Source organism: Pezoporus occidentalis, unplaced genomic scaffold, assembly GCF_034315485.1.
Source record: "Pezoporus occidentalis ecotype Australia unplaced genomic scaffold, CSIRO_AGI_Poc_V1 ctg38, whole genome shotgun sequence".
NCBI lineage: Eukaryota > Metazoa > Chordata > Aves > Psittaciformes > Psittacidae > Pezoporus > Pezoporus occidentalis.
In genome coordinates, this window is record NW_026915702.1 from 480,006 (window position 1) to 486,402 (window position 6,397).

Here is a 6,397-nt window from a genome sequence, read left to right on the forward strand (position 1 = left end):
CTGAAAGGTCTCTTTGTAATTCAGATATATGCTGCAATTGGCTTCACAATCCAAACTAAAAGAGAAACCTCAATAAATCTTCATCTGTTTCAAAAGCCAGGTGAGATTTCCATTCAAAAGATAAAGCAGAACAATGTTACACACACCAGTTCTGACACCGACCTGTTTGCAATGTAGATATTTCTTCCACTGGTACATGTTTGACAGCATCTTATGCAAAGGTGTCTTTGATACCTGGGAAAAATAAATAAGAAGTGCTTAGTGACTGCTGTCTTGATTTAGGAGTTTGAGAACTAAGATGCTTTTTATACATACATAATACATATTTACATAGACATATATATACATTTTCCAACAAGAGCAGCCTCAAAAAGCTAATCTCTCTGTGCACTGAATACAATTATTCCTTTTTACTTACTGCTGCTCTGGTAATCTTGATAATACTGCTGGTAAGACCTGGTAATACTGGCTTGTGCAGTGTCACTGGACCACCGTGTCACATCAAACTGCTAAATAATACAGGATACCTCCTCCACCTTGGCGTAAAGACCATGATCAGACTTCAATACAATAAAAGACTGATGTCAGGTCTTGCTGGCATCACTCAAGGCTGCAGCGCTAAGAACCACACAGTAGCATCAGCAGCACGACGGCTGGTCGTGGTGTAGCCATGTACTCTAAACAGAGAAGCATGTGGACCCAAACCAGTCCAGAGCAATTTTTCCAGTCCATTGGTAAGCTTCACTCAAGTACAGACTGAATCTCATGAACCTAGGAAAAGAAACAAGGGAGAGATTTTCTTCATTATGAAAACTGATGGTGGCATTCATCCTTTTATTAAAATTAATGGCATTGAAGAGGGGCTGTGCCTCTGCAAAGTACTTTTACAGCTATGTCTGTTGGTTTCCTGAATTTTATGGAACGTTTTTGTACAGCTGTTTTGCATTTGGCTTTTAATGTTTTCTGTTCATTAAATCACAAAACTAATAAAACCTAAATGATTGAGATTTCTCCAGCAGTACAGGAATGGTCCTAATGCACAGTGTTATAATTTAATAAGCATCTCAATTGACTGTTAAAACCCACATTATGATCAGAACTGTAATTCCAAAGATGAGGCCTTTGGAAAGCTTAATTTACTGTGGTGGGAAGTGGCAGCTGCTCCAACCCAGCAAAATTAGCTTTTTCAACTCAGATGCCAGTAAAAACAGATGTAGATGAGACAATAACAACAAAATCCACCACCAATGCACAGGTTCACTTCTCATCACCAGAAGATTCAAGAAGGACTTCTACAGATACATTAGTAGCTAAGAAGAGGCAAAGGAAAGTGCAGACACAATGAAGAACAAAATAGGGGGATGTCGGGACAAAGGACATGGAAAAGGTCAATGGTCTCCATGGCTTCTCTGCCTTGGGCTGTGCTGGCCTGGTCTGTTATTTGGCTTCCCTGTGCTGAGCAGTAGGATTTGGGGCCACAGAGCATCACCCACACTACAGCAGACTAAGCTAGAGACCACTGAAGCAGGCTGGGCATTCTCAAGCCCATGGGACCATGTGGACTTTATCTGTAGGAGGCAACGTGACTGCAAAGCTGCTCTGTCTTCCCTGGTACCAGGAAAGGTGTCTAATGACTGGGAAGAGGCAAATGTCATACCTGTTTTCACAAGGGGGTTAAAAGAAGGATCTTTCTCAACCTGTCTCCTAGAAGACAGTCCAGTAAACCCTCCTGGATTTACTGTGTCTACGTTTACCAAGGACAACATGATTTGGAACAGCCAGCACAGATTTACCAAAGCAAATTGGGCCTGGCCAGTCTCCTCACCTTCTGTGATGGAATGACTGTGGATTAGAGTAGAGCAACAAGCAGCCTGCATCTTGACCTTGGGAAGACTTCTTGGGACAGAAAGGGCTGTGATGAGCAGTATGAAGTGCACTTGGTTACTAGTTGCATCTCTCAGCATTCAGTAGCAGAACTGATGCTGGTTTACATCTCTGTTACTGACCTGGACAAGAATGAATCCTCAGGAAGCTGGGGGAGCCATCCTGATGGCTGGAGGGACCTCAGCAGAACCCCCTGAAAGTTCAGCAGAGTGCTTTACCTGGCGTGGAACAGCTCTATGCTGCAGGACAAGCTGGGTCTTGCCTGCCTCCAAAGCTGTTTTGCAAGAAAGTACTCGATGGACAAGTTGAAAATGAGCAAGTGGTGTGTGCTTGTGATGAAAAGGGCTGGCTGTGTGTTGGGCTGCATGGACAAGAGTGTGGCCACAGTGTCAAGGGAAGTGGTTCTTCCCTCCTATAAGGCAGTTTGTGCAATTACATCTGGTCTAGTCTGGGGCTCCCCAGCACAGACGCTGACATCCTAGAGTGAGTTCAGTGGAGAGCCACTAAAATGAGGGGGCTGAAGCACATGGTACTCAAGGAAAGGCTGAGAAAATAGTTCAGCTTGAAGAGGAGGCTCCAGGGAGATCCTACAGCTACCTGCTAGTACCTGATGGGGAGAAACAGAAGATAGCCACAGTCTTCTTGAAAGCTTACAGCAAAATTGAGAGACAATGGGCACAAACTGCAGTAAGAAAATACCCTGTTAGATATAAATCCTGCAGGGATGGGAAGGCCAGCATTGAAACAAGGGGTTCAGAGAGACTGAAATCCGTGTCTTTGGAGGTATTCAAAGCCTGACAGCACACAGGCCTGAGCAACCTAATTTCACTTCAGGATTGTCCCTGCTTTGGACCAGGAGACTGCAAGACATCAGTTCTAAGTCAAATTGTTCTGTGAGTTCAGTTACGGTGGTAGGAGCATCCCCCAGGTGACCTACTACATAGGGAACATGCACCTGAAGACAAATCTATTTTTACCTTGGGAGTCTCAAGACCATTCTTCTGTTGTTACGATTTTGCCTTCTCTGATGGTTGGAGATGTGGGGCAGCAGCTTTCTCGTGCCTTAGAAAGACACAACAGAAAATATGTCAACATTGCAAGCAAAGGCACAAAACAGCACTGGTTGTAATATCAGCATTAGCTTAAATATGTCTGGAGCAGCAAAGCCTGTGCTGAAGTCTAAATGCTGGAAGCAGAGCAAGCCTGATTAAAGCCAGTTGAGACATTGCAAGCAGAGGATACGTGATGTGTTAAGAGACAAGTCGAGCAGCACTGCCTTTCACGAAAGCGAAGTCCTACCTCTAGCTCCTGGCCTCTCCCAAATCTCAGGGTTTGGGCAACCCCTGTGCAGCTCCTGAGATGCTGCAACCTGGCTTCCCTCTCCCCAGCATGGGAAATGGGGTCTTAGGGCTACAGTGGTCCCTCACCTCTGATCTGTGGGTCCAACATACTCCTATGGACAGACAGCTTCACAAGTGCCAGAGATGGCTGGAGCCATCATAGCCAGCTCTGAGCATCAAAAGCTTAAAAATACCGAAGTTTTTCCTTAGTGGTTTGGTCTTGCAATGCCAGCTTAGAGACCTAATGTGTGGAAGTCTCCTTCACAGAGATGTTGCTTTGTTGAGGTCCTGAGGCTCCCAGAAGGGATTCCCTTCTCATAGAATCACAGACTGGTTTGGACTGGAAGGGACCTTAAAGCTCATCCAGTTGCAGCCCCCTGCCATGGGCAGGGACACCTTCCACTAGAGCAGGTTGCTCCCAGCCCCGGTGTCCAACCTGGCCTTGAACACTGCCAGGGATGGGGCAGCCACAGCTTCTCTGGGCACCCTGTGCCAGCCCCTCACCAACCTCACAGGGAAGAGCTGCTTCTTAATATCTAATTTAAGTCTCCTCTCTTTCAGTTTAAAGCCATTCCCCCTTGTCCTGTCACTACCTGCCCTTGCAAAAAGTCCCTCTCCAGGTTTCTCATAGGCCCCCTTTAGGTATTCCCCCTCCTGACCACCAGCCTTGGAAAAATTCCTGTCCAAAAGCCAAGTAAGAAGGTGTTTTGTTACCTTTTTCCTCTTCAAGCACCAGCCACAGAGGTTCCCAATCACATCCTGTGGTCAGCGTGCAGATGCACGCCAAGGTCTCTTCCTGCCTGTTTACCAGACATTCAGTAACAAATCAGTACAGCACAGGTTGGCCATGGTGCCCATCTGTCCCCCCCTCACCCACTCAGGTTTGTTGCCCTCTCATTGCAGCATTCACAGTAGTTTTTGTATCATTAAGAAGAAAAAGGTCAGTCCTGAATTTGTAGCCAAACATGAGCTCAAAATAACATCTAAAAAGGAAAGGCTAAAACTCCTTGGACTTTATATACTGCCACAGATAAAGTGTTATTCCTTCCTGATGCAAGGGGAGAAGCAAAAGGCTGAGGAAACCACCATATTTGAATCATAGAATTGTTTGGGTTGGAAGAGACCTTCAAGTCCAACCCCCCCCCCCCCCCCCGTTCAGTGGGCAGGGACATCTTCAACTAGATCAGATTAGAACAGATACCGGCTTTTCAAGAACATCTACTACTTATTAAACTTGTTGATTAGGCTGGTGGATATTCCAATTGTTACAAGTCTTTAATCTCCACTCTCCTCACAACTTCGATGCAGTTTTGCAAGCAGTCTCCTCATACTGAGGGATAGAAGCTGATGCATGCAGAGGTACCTGTGTGAGCAAACAACAGTACATGACATTTATGTCAATGACTGAAGAGAGGTCAAACAACTCTTCACTGCTGCTTTCTTATGGCTTTTTGATGCCAGAATCTTAAATAACTGTTTAAAAGGAGATCTTTAAGATCCGCACTTTGATTCGGCGAAAACTCCAGGGACAAACTCGCCAACAGAGTTTCAAGTTGACAAGCAGGTATTCTTTATTGCAGCGCCGGGAGACATGGGGGATAGCTCCTCCTAACGTGTCCCCCTGAATTGCTATACAGGTCATCCTTATATGGTCACTGAGCATATTACATCATTTTCCAGAAAGTTTCCCACATGCATACAAATGTTCATACCTGCTAGCCCAAGTTGTGCCTTCCTACAGTTTATGCTTTATCTACATCTCTTACTTAGCAAAATCATAAATCGCTTATACAAATGACCACACTCCTGAACAGCTGATGTGATGCTAACAGGGCTTCCCAACTCAATTATCACCAGCCTGCCAAGCCAGGAAGCACTTTGGGATGTAAATTCCAGTCATCAGGAAACATCAGGAGAGGCTTCCGCCATCCGCTCACCTGAGAGGGGTTTTGCTCATGGCTGACTCCAGCCACTGCAAATGGAAGTGTTCCTCTGGAAGTCCAAACAGCTCCTGCTAGAAAGGTTGGTGCCAAGGCTGTGAATTTCATTTCACCTTGTTGAAAAAGCAGCCTTCCTTCCTCCCAGCGATGAACCTTCCACTAATCAAGGCCCATCTGGGGAAGGAGCAGTGTTGGTTTCACACCTGGGTGATAAACTAAGCAAGATACATGAGAAAAAACACCAATATCCACCAACTAGTATGATTTTCTGCTGAGGGTGAACTTGCAGCTAGCACCAGTTTAAAATACAACAGGTTTGTAACAAGCACTTTCACACGTAAGTACCCAACTGTTCTGCTTTTTTAATCTAATAAAATTACCTGTGTACTAGCAATCTTGACCACAAAGAAAACAAACAGAAGCCAGCTCCACTATTTCGTATCATGATACAGAACACACTTCAAAAAATGGGAGAAAAAAGGTATTAAAATCAGTATCTTTTGCACAGACAACTGGTTTGTGAGGCTTTATTTTCAGAACTACTGTGAAAAAACTTTCTCCAAAGCAAAGCCAAAAACTCAGTTACTGCTTTGAGGTTTTGGGAATACGTAACTCTCAGTTGTCTTCTTCAGGAGCACGAGGCTCTGTGTGGTTTAGGCTACTCACAAAGTAGGGGAAGAATAAAATGAAATCTAGTTTTGCAAGGGATACCTGCTGAGAACACAACTAGTGGAAGAGAGATGAGCCATGTTTGCCAGTTGTCACAGGAGCAAGACTGGAGCTGGGAACCTTGCTCAATGTCTGGACTGGCTCATCTCTAGTGACTCACTTTTCACAGACAGAAGCCCTTATAACTCTTGCTGGTACCAGTAACCATTATCTAAGATCCTCCTGCTGTTGGGGAAAGCTGGGTTTCAGCATCATTTCCACTCCCAGGGCTACTCTCAACCCCTTGTCTGGCAGAAGAAACAATTCAGAACCACTGCATGCTATGTGCTAACCAAATAGATAGTATACTTGGAAATAACTTGCTTGTCCCCAGCTCTGGTATGCAGGAGGGAGATACTCCAGATTACCACTGGCCATCACAGCTTGCAGACGTGATCAAAGGAGAAAGAACAACTATCAATATAATTACACTTGCAATCAAATAAACCCCCTGAGGAGCTCTCCTCTTTCCAGTCTGTCATTCAGGTAGGAAGCAAAAAAGTTGATGCACTTCTACAAGAGCAA

General features: G+C 45.0%; 1 long non-coding RNA gene across 1 annotated transcript; it reads right to left on the reverse strand.

The window, feature by feature from the left end:
* Window positions 1-547: 547 nt before the first annotated feature.
* LOC134170524 (uncharacterized) lies at window positions 548-4,679 on the reverse strand. Its single transcript, XR_009967288.1, has 3 exons — window positions 4,447-4,679; window positions 2,862-2,939; window positions 548-771 (listed from the first exon to the last, which is right to left on the reverse strand). It is a non-coding gene; the product is annotated as an uncharacterized LOC134170524 (long non-coding RNA).
* Window positions 4,680-6,397: the final 1,718 nt, after the last annotated feature.